The sequence below is a fragment of the Malus sylvestris genome, chromosome 17 (genome assembly GCF_916048215.2).
Source record: "Malus sylvestris chromosome 17, drMalSylv7.2, whole genome shotgun sequence".
In the NCBI taxonomy this organism is placed as follows: domain Eukaryota; kingdom Viridiplantae; phylum Streptophyta; class Magnoliopsida; order Rosales; family Rosaceae; genus Malus; species Malus sylvestris.
Genome location: NC_062276.1, coordinates 13,287,409 through 13,303,694, shown reverse-complemented (window position 1 = coordinate 13,303,694; position 16,286 = coordinate 13,287,409). Strand labels below are relative to the sequence as shown.

General features: G+C 44.0%; 1 pseudogene; it reads left to right on the top strand.

Annotated features, from left to right (window-relative positions):
* The first annotated feature begins 590 nt into the window (after positions 1–590).
* LOC126609580 (23 kDa jasmonate-induced protein-like) lies at positions 591–15,963 on the top strand (annotated as a pseudogene).
* Positions 15,964–16,286: the final 323 nt, after the last annotated feature.

Here is a 16,286-nt window from a genome sequence, read left to right as displayed (position 1 = left end):
CACATGGCCTTCATGCTCTCGAGCTGGCAACTCCTGTCGGGCCTCTCCTTCTGGCCCACTCAAGGTCCATCGCCAGCACACGTTGGACCTCCCCACTCGGGCTTTCTGGTTCTATTTGAGAGCCAATCCATCAGGCAATAGCCCACGGTGGAACTGCTCTTAGGACTTTGTTTCAACCCACAGAGAGTTCAATCCTAAATCGCCCAACAATCTAACCCTCGTCTGCAACCATGATCCTGCTAACGGCGGCACCCACTGTCCAGATTGAAGGCTTGGTTAGGTAGGTATGATGGATGAGTTAGGACTTAGTTTAATTTCCAATTTCAATTCATGTGTGTTAGGGTTATGATTTGATTTAGGATTAAGTTTAATTTTCAATTTCAATTTCAAAAGAATCGTTGTTGGATATATACCCTGATTGGAATCCTTAATTAAAGTATTTGAATTGATTAGTCTTTTTCCAGTACTTGTGATTTATTTCCTCAGAACCCCATTCAGCTCAGATGGGGGAATTGAGATGCTAATTTGAGGGGGAGAGAGAGAAAGGGAGAGATAGAGAGGGAGAGAGAAAGGAAGAGGGACAAAGAGAGATGGCAAGACACATGTTTGGCAACCCCATCACGATAGCAACTTTGGAGGGTATGCCAGAATATAGATCTAAGTGTGGGAAAATAAGAAGAATCGACAGGGCACGCGTGGCATGGAATATGAAAGACGCCCGGGGAAAGGACTACGTGAAGGCACGAGCACACGTCGAGAATTTGAAGGACGAATCCGACACAAAACTTGCCAATCTCGTCTTTATTTACAATGCAACAGGAGACACCGTTAAATGTGTTGGTCAGAAAGATTGGATTGGCCTCGACGTAGACTACCCACCACTGATTGGAAATGGCCAGTGGGCTGCGTTTCTGACCTAAAAAACCCAGTTATAATCAAGGTTCTAAAAAATGTTAGGCGCTAGTCGAGCGGTGGACTAGCGCCTAGGTGGATTTACATAAATTTACACTATATATTTGTTTGGGCCCAAAATGATGGTCTGGGCCGAGTTTTATTCTCGGCCCGAAAGGTCTTACGAAAGGTTATCGTAGATCGTCTAGTTCATGGGCTTCTTATCCTAGGTCGGCCAAGTCTTGCTACAAGACGAGTAATTGAATCCTGGCACAATAAGGAGTCTCGGCAGGATAAAGATATTGATAACTCGGAAGTGAATGCGGCTTGATAAAGGACTGGGTTCAAAGTCATAGTGAAAATAGAACTGGTCGAGATAGTGTTTGATTAGAATAAGAAGTCCTAATCCGAGCGATCCAGAGAGGACCTGATGCTATAAATAAATAAGGCTGTGCATCATTCAAGGACCTCCAATTCAACACACAAAACTGCCATGCGCAAATTCTCTTAACAACCTTGAAACTTTCTTTTCTTTTTTTCACCGACACATCTTCAGTTGCCATAAACAACACTGTGGAGGCAACTGGTGATATCTTCAGTTGACATAAACAGCACTGTCGTCGTACAATCAGCCGATCTCACAGCATCTTCAGTTGGCATAAACAGCACTGCGTCGAGGCCGATTGGTTAACTATCCAAGTCTCGGTCTAGAAGGATTTCTGAATCCTTGTTGGTCGAGGTCATCTCATCATCCTTCTTGGTGAAGTGAGGTGTTACGAGTTACTACATTCGGCATATTGGAAGCCGAATTTGATATTGAACTTCGCTAAGTTAGCAGCCTTGTCTTTAGGCTCTAGAACCCGAAGGCCGAGACATGGTCCTTCCTCGGCCGCAATCGCAAGACGTAGAAGTCAGTCGCGCACCCAACGCAACATCAACATATTTTACTCCTCGACCGAGCTCGACCGACGAGTTGGCAAGCCCCGCACACAACCGAATGACATAGTTAGCTCATAGATTACTCGACATGCGTGCCATGTAAGCTTGGTAGTTTTTAGGGTCAACATTTTGACACGCCCGGTGGGACCCAATGCTAAAACTACGAAGTTTATGCCAATTGAGACACGATTGGTAAAAAAGAAAACAGCTATGGGAAAATCAACAACCGATTTGCCAATTCAGAACATAAGACAAAATGTATCACATGCACAAAATCCCCTTAGCGCCGTGACACCTGAGTCCACAAGCACGACTTGCAGAGAAAAGGAAGCTGGTCTCGGCGGTCAACTTCGCAGTCTAGAAATCCCTAACAAAAACACCTGCGTTCTAAATGAAGGGATAGTGGAAGATTGTGATGAGGATGGTGGTGAAGGCTCTGATCCACCAACAAGATCGTTTCTTCAAAGACGACTTGACGAACAGTCTCGGACGATTGAACAAACATTTAGTCGAGGAATCGATAAACTACACGATGTGATACGCAGTACTAGTGAGACACAAACTATATTGCTTGAAATACTGGTTAGCAAGGTCTACAACGACAAGTCCTTCGATTTTTCCCTGCAATTGCCACCAAGAAATAATCTGTTACCAATAGTACAGGCCGAGCCAATCCCTGCTCAGCTTAAGCCAATTGACTTAGAAAAAAAAGGAAGATCGAGTAGCAGGTCAGATAGATCCGACCAGAGAGTGGAAGCAACATCCGTCGATATGACTGAGGTCTAGCAGATGATTGATTCGGCCATGAAAAAGGGGCCGAAGTTCCTTAAATTCATCCATCCATATCCAGCTTACGTGGAAAGGTTCGAATATCCTAAAGGTTTCAAAATTTCAAATTTTAGCCTTTTCGCTGGAGAATCGTCTTTATCCTCGTTATAACATGTGGCTCGTTTCACCGCGCAATGCGGAGATGTTAACAGTGATTTTCACAAGTTGCGGCTGTTCAATTTTTCATTGACAAGCTCAACATTTACCTGGTATATCAACCTCCTACCTTATTTCATCCAAAGCTGGGACGAGTTGGTCGAGAAATTTCACGAGCAATTTTATCGCCCAGGGATGGAAATGTCAGTTTCCTCATTGGCGAGGATGGCTCAAGCATCCGATGAGTCACCAATTGATTATCTTACTAGATTTAAATCGGCTAGGAATTGGTGTCGAGTACCTCTCCCTGAAGTCGAGTTTGTTAGACTTGCTTTGAACGAACTCGATGTAGAATACAAAAAGAAATTCTTGGGGGCAAACTTTCGGGATATGTATGAATTAGCCCAGCATGTCGAGCACTATGATTACTTGCTTCGAGAAGAGAATATATCGAAATCCCCATCCCGAGGGACAATTTACAAAAATCCCACGGTCAGTTATGCATCGACCAAAGGCGAGGAGTCTTAATACGTCAGCGTGGACGCGGCCGAGATAGTAATAGATAAACCATACGTTTGCAAGGCATTGACTCAAATTAATTCCAAGGAGGTCAAAACCCACTAAGCCACTGAAGAAACAGTGAAGATATCAAAAGTGTATACCTTTGATATCACAAAGGCCAAAGCAATTTTTGATCAATTTCTATCATCAAAGATCATCAAACTTCGGCCAGGGCATAACATTACCAAGGCTAAAAAACTTAAAGGAAAGACATATTGCAAATATCATAACTCGACCAAGCATGCCACAAACAATTGTGTCATATTTCGTGATGATATCCAAAGCTGGATTGACAAAGGCAAGTTAAAGTTTCTTGACAAACGCATGATGGTTGATAGGGATCCATTCCTTTCGGTAACAGTTGGCATGGTAGACGTCCATTTGCCCAAGAGCAAAGGGAAAGAGCAGGACGAGTTTGCCCCAGTACAACACATCCTAAAGCAAAGCTCCCAGCCTCGACTCAAGATCGACCTATTTTCCAACGCGCCACCTACCGAGCTTTCAGGACCGGCCATAGTTAAATCCATGTCAAACTACAGCGAAGAAGAAAATGGCGGGCCGATAGTACAACACATCCTAAAGAAAGGTTCCCAGCCTCGACTCAAGATCGACCTGTTTTCCAATGCGCCACCTACCGAACTCTCAGGACCGGCCATAGTCGAGTTCATGTCAAACTCCAGCAAAGAAGAAAATGGCGGGCCGATAGTTTTGTGTAGAAATTGTAAGGCATGTGTTGTATTAACCGAGCCTAAGAAGAAACTGCCTCAGATGCAGATGCCGACGTCACGACACCAATCGACGATTACGGCAGAACCTTCAAATGAACCTGGTGAAGGCCAGCGCCAGAAAGTATTTGATAGGCTCGGCCCAAGGAAATAGATAGATGGTCCTACATCAATCAAACGACGCCTTGATTTCGACGCACCATTTTATAACGAGGATTATTATTCACTTAATTCCCATAGCTCGAGCTCATCAGCTAATCCAAAAACCTTCTGGCCACCTGAACCACGTGACCAACGTTGGTACAACTACAGTTCTCCCACCGGCATGTATACCGCGTTTTCTAAATCTTAAAAACATCAACATCATCGTATAGATTGCTTGGCTCGACAGCAAGCGACCCAGCCTGTTTCGGCCACTAAACGGCAGCCGAAAGAGACGGCAGAAAGCGGAGATGATCGGCCAACCCCAACAATCATGGCTGATTTACAAGGGCAGAAGGAAACCAATTACGACTTCGAAACTACCATTGAAGAGTCCGAGAAGCGCATCAAACTCCTTCTTCAGGTCGGGGAGATGAAAGCTCGTTTTGAGCAATTTAGGAAAGAGGTCGAAAGCCAACTGCCCTTGTTACATTTGAACGAACCACTAATCAGAGTTCGATGAAATATGCACCCCTATTCCTCGATGAATCGTTGGAATATATGAAAGAATTTCACAAGAAATATTCCACCAACGATTTGTATGGTTTGCCCAAGGCATGCCAATAAGCTCTTGACCTGGCATTAACTTGCCCCGATGCTGAGCAAATCATCCAGAAAATGACTGATCCAGCAATGAAAGCCATATTCCAGCACATTCGAGAGGCTAGGGTTCTCAGCTTCGAGGTCGACCCATACACGGACATTGACACAGCCGAACTCCCTTTTTCTCTTGAAGACCTTCAACACCTTCGATATCACTTCGAAGTTTTTTCGGCCATATCCTTGTTTAGTTTAACGGTCGATGAGAAAGATCGGTGGCACGTCTGGATGCCTACCTGGATACAAGGAATGCCCTGATGGCCTATGATGAACGAGCGCGTAAAATGCGACAGGAGTAAAGTCCGACACCAGATGCATGCAAGCCCGACGACAACAGTCAAAAGGACACAGAGTCAGATTGTGTGGCACAAGGGCACGAATATGTTGAGACACATAGCAATCAGGCCGAGAATGCTCCAACACATGATGCTATAGTCCTCACTAACTCGGAAGATGACAACCAGGATCCAATAGGCCCTTCAGTCCTTGAAAATATGGAAATCAGCATGGTTTATGTTCTACCTGCCAAATTTTAGCTGACTAAACACCAACCAAGTTCCTTGGACGGTGATGTGGTCGTTGAGGAAGCAACATAAGTTGATTTCGTCACTACTACTGAAGACGAGTCAACAAATGATGACGATAAACTTAAAACAGCCTTGGACATCTTGTTTCCTCGTTCTTCCTCGACTAATCTTCAGCATTTAAAATCGTTGTATGTCATGGCCCATATTGAAGGCTACCCAATCTCTAAAATTTTCGTCGATTACGAAACAACGGTCAATATCATGCTTGTATTCGTCATGAAAGCATTACGATGATCCAACGATGAACTCATTCCTTCAGGAATAACCATGAGTAGCTTTGTCGGTGATAAGTCTCAGACCAAAAAAGTACTCCCTCTAGAGGTCAACATTGCAGGTCGCAATCACATGACCGTATTTTTTATCGTCGACTCCATGACCAAATATAATGCTCTGCTTGATAGGGATTGGATTCATAAAATGAATTGCATTCATTCTTCTTTAGATCAAGTTATCATTTTTTTGGATGGTAAATCAGTCGTGGTCCACCTGGCCAATACTCAGTCGTTTGAAACCAACATGATTCAGGCCCGCTATTATGATTATCACGTCGGCTATATTACCCTACAAGGTTTTAAAGAAGATGGATGGCTGACTCGGATCTCAGTCCAGAAAGCCATCGAGGTAGGCACCGAGATTGTCCACCAGGATTCGGCGAGACTCGGTTTGGCCAATTTACTCATCACCATTGATGATTGACATCAAAAGCGAGAGGCGTCGGGCCGCGGTTTCATCCACGATGGAACGCCTGCTAGCCCATTGGTATGCTATTTCCAAGCACTCACATTCGGGCATCAACTTAATCGAATTTTTGGCCGAAGAGGATAACGGCCCGATACTATCGTTAGATAAAGTTCAGGCTGCATCGACCGAGCTCGACGACAACCGACCCCAAGTTAAGGATCCTTTAGAGGAAATAAATGTTAGAACGATCGAGGATTTATTAGTGCATTATTACCCCTATGCCATGAAAGTTGAACTTCATCAATTACTTCACAAGTTTAAAGATTGTTTTGCTTGGAGTTATCATGAGATGCCGGGTCTCGATCGGACCCTTGTTAAACATGAATTACGTATCAAACCTGGTTACAAGCCTTTCGACAACCTCCTCGATGATTCTCAACCGAAGTACAGCTCGGCATAAAAGATGAAATTGTTCGACTGTTAAATGCCGGGTTTATCCAAACTGCTCAATACGTCGAATGGTTGGCGAATATCGTACCGGTGCTAAAGAAAAATGGGGCCCTACGCATTTGCATTGATTTTCGAAATTTGAATCTGGCAACACCCAAGGATGCATATCCCATGCCAATTTCAGATTTGCTAATCGACGCCGTGACTAATCATGACATCCTGTCATTCATGGATGGACATGCCGGTTATAACCAGATATTTATTACCGAGGACGATGTTTATAAAACTGCTTTCCGCTGTCCGGGGGCACTTGGAACCTACGAGTGGGTAGTCATGCCATTCGGTCTCAAAAACGTTGGTGCCACATATCAACACGCGATGAACACCATTTTTCATGACCTGATCGGCACAACCATAGAAGTGTATATTGATGACGTCGTGGTCAAATCGAAAAGTCGCCGAACCCATATTGATGATCTTCGGCAAGCTTTCCTTCACATGCGTCGACATAACCTTAAGATGAACCTGGTCAAATGCGTCTTTGGTGTGTCGATCGGTAATTTCTTAGGTTTTCTTGTCCACCATCGCGGCATCGAGTTAGACGCGAACAAAGCTCGTGCGATTATTGACGCCCCACTCCCGACGACCAAAAAACAACTCTAGTCCTTGCTCGGGAAAATAAATTTTCTTCGTCGCTTCATAGCTAATTCTGTAGGCAAAATGACGGTATTTTCTACATTTTCAAAACTTAAGGACTCAAATAAGTTTGAGTGGCATGAAGAACATCGAGCAGCTTTCACGCAAATCAAAGTTGCTCTTGCAACTCCACCCGTCCTCGTACTGCCTTGACGTGATAAACCACTTAAGCTTTACATTTCAGCGGTCGAAGAATCCATTGGTTGTCTCCTCGCGTAAGATACTGATGCTGGGTGAGAACAAGCTATTTTCTATCTCAACCGAAACCTCAATACTCTAGAGATCAATTATTCACTCGTTAAGAAGCTTTGCTTGGCTTTGTTCTTCGCCGCATCAACACTTTAACACTATATGATCCTATCTGTTACTCAGGTCATCGCCCAGACAGATGTCATTCGATATATGCTTACTCGGCCAATAGTCAAAGGCTGAGTCAGGAAATGGACACTGGCACTATTTGAGTTTAGTTTGCAGTACATCCCACAAAAGCCGTCAAAGGACAAGCGCTTGCTGATTTCTTAGCCCACCAACCCTCTCCATATGGCTTCGGGGGCAACGACGTTGAAATCGGAATGGTGGGAGCACGTGATAATTATTGGACGATGTATTTCGATGGTTTTAGTACATCGACATTGCTCGGTATGGGGATCATACTTCAGTCTCCACACCAACACTGTTGGTTCTTTTCCCTCAAGTTGGATTTCGATTGTACCAACAATCAGGCCAAATATGAAGCCCTTGTTATCAGCCTTAGCGTACTTCATGATTTGCACGCTGCTCTTGTCCTCGTCTTCGGTGATTCAGAGCTTGTGATTAACCAACTTAATGGAACTTTTTGGTGCATGAGTTGCACTCTGGCGCCCTATCACATGGTTGCCAGTTACTTGGCCGAGTCATTCGACGGTATCACGTTCAATCATATTTCCCGTGTTCGGAACACCGTCGCAGACGAACTCGCTCAAATAGCCTCCGGAGAACAACTCCTGGAGGCAAGTTTGGCCGAATGATACTCGTTTTACGGTAATCGTATCCGGCTTTGGTCAATCAACAAGTTCTCAAGCGCGACCAAGTCATCCGTACACGAGTAATGTCCTTACCTTCGTTGTTGGAACTGAAGGATCCTGTAGATGTTTGCGCAGTCAAGAAGCTACCAAACGACTAGAGACGACCAATTATGCAATACCTTGATAATCCCAGAGGCAAACACGACCGAAAGACAAAGGTCCATGCCATAAACTACGTCTCGTACCAGAATGAGTTGTATCGAAAAGGCAAGGACGGTTTATTATTGTTATGCCTCGGCCCGCAAGAAGCCGTCCAAGCAATCACAGAGGTACACGAAGGAATTTACGGAACCCATCAATCAGGATGCAAGATGCGTTGGCTACTTCACCGACACGGTTACTTCTAGCCAAGCATATTGAAAGATTGTATTGAGTATGCACGAGGATGCGTCCAGTGTCAAATTCATGGACCCATCCAAAAAGCTCCGGCCGAATTACTTCATTCGGTCACCAAACCTTGGCCGTTCAAAGGATGGGCAATAGACGTGATCGGTAAAATTACGCCATTTTTTGGAGCAGCGAAACATGCATGGATACTCGTGGCAACTGATTATTTCACTAAATGGGTCGAAGCAAAATCATACGCCGAATTAACATCCAAGGAGGTTTGTGATTTTGTAGAGGAGCATATTGTGACCAGATTCGGCATACCAAGAACAATCATAACTGATAATGGCACAATCTTCACAGCCGAAAGGTTCAAAGAGTATACGGCGAGCTTAAAAATTCAGCTTGAGCAGTCCACACCATACTATCCACAAGCGAATGGACAAGCCGAAGCAAGTAATAAGGTTTTGATCGGCATTTTCAAAAAAATGATAAAAGAAAGACCTGGCATGTGGCATTTAAAATTGAATGAAGCCTTGTGGGCATACCGGACTTCACCCTGATCGGCAACAGGGACCACCCTATATGCGTTAACCTATGGACATGACGCGATGTTACTGGTTGAGCTAAGTGTAAATTCTTTACGCATGATCGAGCAGAGTAGTTTGTCCAACGCCGAATACAACCAGGCCATGTTACAAGAGTTAGAAGATTTGGAAGAAGATCGGCTTGACGCTTACAATCTTCTAGTGGCACAAAAGAAAATTACCGAGCGAGCTTATAATCAAAGAGTCAAACAAAAAATGTTCGGCGAAGGAGAGTTAGTTTGGCAAACTGTGTTACCCGTGGGAATTAAAGACCCTAGGTTCGGCAAATGGTGGCCGAATTGGGAAGGACCATTTGTCGTCCATAAAGTCCTCGGCAAGGGGGCATACCATCTTAGAGATCGAACCGGTATTATTCATAAGTTGCTAATCAATGGAAAGTTCTTAAAAAATACTACCCAGTCACATGGGAGATGCAAGAACAAAAGCTCGTTTCATTTCATTAATAAGTTGGTTTACAGTAAAAAAATTCTAGGGTGATGAAGGAAGAAGAGTTCCAAGAAGGGCCTTCAGCTCCAGCCACCTCACCTTGCCAATCATGACCTCGGCTTGCCGGTTCTTCTTGTCCATCTTCAGCTGCTCGACTCACTTCACGTTCGCTGCATATTCAATTAAACAAGATTTACCGCCCAACTCAAAGTCCCTTGCAAGCTCAGAAGCAATGGCTAACCTTCGTTTTGCCAGTTCGGCCATTTGACCGTCGAGGTCGGCATGGCCTCCCCTTTCGCCTTTAAGCGTCGATCTTCGGACGAAGAGTGTCTTGAACTGCTATCGCAGTTTTTAAGTCATCGTTAGCCCGTAGAAAGTTCTAAAAAATACTGAAGGATTCCCGAACTCGCTCCAAAGCAGACGACGCCTGAACGATAGCTTCGACGCTCAATTGACCATCAGATCCGAGGTCGTTTAGGCATGCACCCAATGAATCAAGACCTTTGCGCTCGAGGACTTATGACGCTAAGAGAGACAGAACTTCTTGCAACCGAACCAGAGCAGCTGACTCGGCAGGTTCAGTCATAGTTGCCGAAGGACCAGCTGTTCCAGAAGTGCTTGATAAAAGAGCATTAAACTCGACTTCCCATGAAGGCTGCACACAAAAACAGTTTAAGCATAAGGAAATCACAAAAGAATATAACAAAAAGGTTTTCTTTGTTTTAAACCTGCCGAAATGAGACTTCGGCCATGTCTTCGGGTTCATTGCTCAAACCTAAAGAACTTAATGGCTGAGCCCAGTGTCTTAGACTACTTCTCAGTTCACGCAACCGATGAAGGTTATCTACGTTCAATGGCCACTGAGGCGGCCAAAAAATATAGATAACACCCTTTGGCGCATAGAATTTTCAATGAAAAGAATGGGTAGGCACTTGACATTTAGTATCTTCTTAGTTTAGAGTTCTAAGGCAGAAAAGTAACCAAAGAGAAGCGGTATGGGTACTTACGAAGGCCGAAGTGGCTTCTTGGGGAGGAATGTTGAGGTCTTGGTCCTGCGGGTGAACAGATGTTTCCGCCGTCGCTTCTGGCTCTACGGCAATTCATTTTCCACGGTTAGCCGCAGGAGGACCGACTTGAACAACGGCCTCGGCGATGGAGGGAGGTTAATTACCTGGTTGAAGGTGACTCACCAGTGGAATCTCGTCGCTCCCGTCACTCTCTTCTAAAACGACAGCCGTTTGTTTTGGATTTTCAGGAAGATTTTTCTCGGCCAAGGGGATTGCCCCTTCTAAGACAAGCGCAACAGCTGATCCCGAAGCCACAGCCACCTGGACCAGTGGAACAACAACTGGTTCAACAACTTTAGAGACAGGCCGTACTTGGGTTGTTTCTTTAGCCGAAAGTGGTCGTTTCTCTGTCGAGGCTTGGACGACAGGGGCAGAAGGGGAAACGCTAGGAGTCGTCGATCTCGTAGTCTGACTGGAGATAACATGAATCTCCCGTTCTCCTTTTTTCGCCAGCTTCTTGACCTGTTTTACGGGTCGAGGGGGTTCGATAGCCGTCTCGGCCTCTTGATGAAGCCGTTTGCTCAACAGGGCCTGCGCGGTAGTCTTAGTCTTCTTAGAGATAGTCGACTTTTTCCCAACTGCAGCCGCAGCGATCATTTCTGCCTTTTTCAGCGACCGACTACCTGAGAAAGCAAAAGCAAGTCAATAGAGTTCAAAGTCGAAGGAAGAAGGTAGAGATAGACCATTACCTTGGGATTATGGGGCAGAAGCCTTATTAGGTCGGTTGCTAAAGATCTTGTTGAGGACATCTTCAACCAGAGCACCAAAAACGTTTTGAGTATACTCTTCCCACCAGTCACTGAAAGTATCAATGCTAAGAGATTCTGGAACGGTTGGTCGAAGGCAGAATTTTTTGCATCGTTCCTGAAACTCCCTTTAGGCATCCTTGCACTCTTTTTCTGAAGAGCCAGATAGACGTCCTCAACTTAGCATAGAGCGAGAGGTAAGAAGAGGTACCGGGCAACCCTAAAGATAGCCAAGTTGTCGAGCAGTGAAGTGGGGGTGATATACCTCCTAACTTGCTCGGTGAGCGTCACACCCAAGAGGAAGGTCACGGGTAAGCACAAACGATCCCCAGGATTGACGGAGATCAGCATCATCATCTGTACTCCATGTTGATGTGGGAAGTTTGATCGACAAAGGATACTTTCGACGACGGCAGATTAAGAATTCATCGTCGAAAATGACATCAAGGCCGAAGAAGTATCTAAACACGTATTCAGCCTGGTGAGGAGGTATTGGTCGAGAAGCCAACTGAAGGCCGAGCGCTTCAGTAGGCGAAAAGCTGGCGAGTTCTGGTCGAAGAGTGACGAAATAAACCTGCAGCCAGAGTTGGAATACCCAGAGGGGGCCACTCTGGTGTGGGTCGATCTTGTGGAGGGTCATCTCAGCCAAACAGCGCAGAAGATGGGCAAGAATGGCTAGACTAAACGCTAGGGTGTGATCGCTAGCCACGGCTTCGGCCACTGGCATGTTCTCGACCAAGCATTTGTTGGACTTGGTACAACAAATGAATTTGTTATACCAGTAGAAGAGGAAGGCTTCATGTTCCCCCCGCCATAGGTTCTTCTCCCCTCGGCCGGTAAAGTAGAGGTAAAGGGTGTTGTAGTTAAGGAAGTTCTTATAAAGTTTCTGAACTTCTTCCTTTGAGGGTTCTTGACCCTTTCCGCTCAGCGTTTCAATGGCCTGATCGTTGAAAAGCACCTTCAGGTCGATGGTCGACGGGTACCCGGAGAGGGTAGCGTCAACTAGGATAACAAAAGGGGAAGGAAAGATCAAACGGGGATTTTTAAAAGTTAGGATAAGAGTGAGCGGGAAAATCACTAATAATTATGGAGTGATGGATAATATTAACAGACCCAAGAGAAAAAACTGAAAACTCGCAAATTGAGGATTCATGACGATATCGTGATGGCATTCTTTTATGAAGAAATGACGTTTCGATGTCCACACAATCTCTAGGTACCAAAAGATTCACAAATCGAGATTGCACGATGGCATGCGGCGACAGGTATAATGATTTATGGACATTTGGACATCCACACGTCTTGAGAAATCCAAAAATCTCACGGATCAAGGGGGTAATAATGAAAGGACATTTCAAGTCAGGCTGAGAAAAGGACACTTGGCGAGATATCTAACGAGATCAAGATTGTGCAATCGTGCTTCATAAATGCACCTCGGAAGATAGAGTCTGGTGTTGCTTCTTCAAGGTTAGGGCTCGACCAAAGATTTCAGGCCGAGAAAAGCCTCAGAAGCGAGGGGGCAATGTTTGGGCCCAAAATTATGGTTTAGGCCGAGTTTTATTCTTGGCCCGAAAGGTCTTACGAAAGATTATCGTGGATTGTCTAGTTCATGGGCTTCTTAGCTTAGGTCGGCCAAGTCTTGCTGCAAGACGAGTAATTGAATCCTGGCACAATAAAGAGTCTCGGCAAGATAAAGGACTGGGTTCAAAGTCATAGTGAAAATAGGACTGGTCGAGATAGTGTCTGATCAGAATAAGAAGTCCTAATCCGAGTAGGGTTTTAACTCGATCTAGAGAATACCTGATGCTATAAATAAAAGAGGTTGTGCATCATTCAAGGACCTCCAATTCAACACACAAAACTACCTTGCGCAAATTCTCTCAACAACCTTGAGACTTTTTCTTTTCTTTTTTTCCCCGACACATCTTCAATTAGCATAAACAGCACTGTGGAGGCAACCGGTGATATCTTCAGTCGGCATAAACAACACTGTCGCCGTAGAATCAGCCGAGCTCGCAGCATCTTCAGTTGGCATAAACAGCACTGCGTCAAGGTCGACTGGTTACCTATCCAAGTCTCGGTCGAGAAAGATTTTTGAATCCTTGTTGGTCGAGGTCATCTCATCAACCTTCTTGGTGAAGTGAGGTGTTATGAGTTACTACATTCGGCACATTGGAAGCCGAATTTGATAGCGAACTTCGCTAAGTTAGTAGCCTTGTCTTTAGGCTCTAAAACCCAAAGGCCGAGATGTGTTCCTTCCTCGACCGCAATCGCAAGACGCAAAAGTCAGCCGTGCACCCAACGCAACATCAACATATTTTACTCCTTGGCCGAGCTCGGCTGACGAGTTAGCACGCCCCGCACACAACTGAAGGACATAGTTAGCTTATAGATTACTCAGCATGCGCGCCATGTAGGCTTGGTAGTTTTTAGGGTCAACAATATTATAAAATATGAAAAAAAACAAAATATAAAAAAGGTCGTACCCAGTGCACAAGGCTCCCGCTTTACGCAGGGTCTGGGAAAGAAAAAAAAAAAAAAAAAAAAAAACAAAATATAGATGAAAAAAAAAAAATTAAAAAAAAAACACAAAGTGGAGATGGACACATTTGGGCTTATTTTGGAAATCATCATGGACACACCTGGAAGAAACTTTTGGGCTGAACCCAACCCCAAACTCAGGTCCAATAGCATAAAAAAACCAATGGGATGAATTGTAATGGGATGCAGCTGGCATGCTATTGATAATATATTGTTGTTGGTTCCCCATGTCTCAACCCTAAAGATGCCCTCTCTTTTCTTTATTCCCTCGAGCCCAGAGCCGAATTCACTCTTAGCCAATCTTCCACCGTCTCTATTTCTCAAACAACACTCTCTCTCTTCAACAAGGCATAAAATATCGATGATATCGGAAATATCGGTAGTCCAAAAACACAGAAATTTCGATGGAAATATCGGGATATTATCGATATCGATAAAAATTGAATAAAAACCACGAAAATTATAAGAAAAACTTGGAAATTTTTATTGAAACTTTGCAAGATGTTTATTTAGTCAATTATCTATTAGTTTATCACAAAAAATTGGAAGGAATGCATTGCATGATAGATAACTGATTTAAGTTGATTATATAGCGAGCTGACAAACATTGTGAATGTAGAAAATATGTAGTAATTAATGAAAGAAGTTTAAACACACCATAATCATTTATATATAATGAATTAGTACAATATTTTACACTTTATACATTGCGTGGTAAGATACATGAATGACTTAGTAAGGTCTAAAATATTGATGATATCGGAAATATCGGTAGTCCAAAAAAATATTGGTAGTCCAAAAACACGGAAATTTCGATGGAAATATCGGGATATTATGGATATTTTAGACCATGCTCTTCAACAGATCCCCTTCTCCATCTGCAGTAAAACCAATGGACGGATTATGTGTATTGTTCATCCCTGTATATTCTCAATCTACTTGGGTTCATCAATTGATGTTGGGTGCAAGAGCGCAGGTTTGAAGATTTGGGTTATGGGTGGTGGATCATGCGGATGCGATGGGAGATTTGTAGAGAGAATCAGTTGCATCGACCGCCGCCTAGACCGCCTAGGCCGCCTTGAGCGCCTAGAGACGCCTAGGTGGCCGCCTAAATCCTTTCTGCCTTACCTGAATGATTTAGCCCAAATCGGATCGGAACTCCACCATCGAGCGCCTAGGCGCCGCCTAAGCCAATTTTTAGAATGCTGGTTATAATTATGGCTCTACTTCCGTTGTTGTGTATCGCAACAAGAACGACAATGATGCCAACTACGACTATATGCTGTCTTGGAGCAACCCCGCGGACAGGGTTAAATGGGACAACACGGTAAGTAGTGATTTTATCTGTATGTATATATTCGAAATTGAACACATTTGAAATATCTCATGGCGCATTTACTTACAATGAATAAATTTGTAGAGATTGAGTCTTCTCACAATGATTTATCAGTTGTGAGTGCGGTTATCTCATGCTCATCGTCATTCCTTTACAATGTGTATGTCTGTGCAGGTCTGTACGCAGGTTCACGGAACTAACCACTTTGACAATGGAGCAACTTGGAATGAAATTTACGATCACTTGTGTAGAACTCGTTCGTTCCAAGAGGACACATGGAATGGATGTACGTCGATCATCACAACTGACAGTGCTGTTTTCGCAGTAGTTGAAGGAGTACTCACTTTAGAAGATGTCTGAGTTGGTGCATTTGGTGTCATATGTTTCTGCGTTTGGGAAACTTGGAAGGCTCACTAGGTGTCTGGCTATTTACAAGGAATCTGGACCTCGTTGCGGTTGTCTCGTCACTTGTCAGGAGCGAGCAGTGGCGGAAATTTGCTAGAGTGAATGCCGATGGTGCTTGGAAGGATGGTTCTCTGCAGGGAAGTGGTGTTATTCTTCATGATAGCAATGGTTCTTTTCGTTCATAATTTACACGGTCGAGGTTCCTCAATAAGGTATTCGTGCATAAATATACTTTATGAACATCGATTTGAGGTTGCAAGTGAACTTTAATTCGGTTGGTTGATTAAGAGTATTTGTTAATGCATCCGAGATCCTATGTTTGAAATTTTCTCCCCGGAATTTAGATGAATGTAATGTAATTATATTATTGTTTGCCCAAAAAAATAAAATAATTTGAAGTTGGTGTATTTCTTAAAGAAAAAAAACATCAATTTGAGATGAGTACAAAGTCTAATCACGATTGACCAATTGTGTGGCTAAGCTGAATACTTTTCATGATATGTTGTATAGA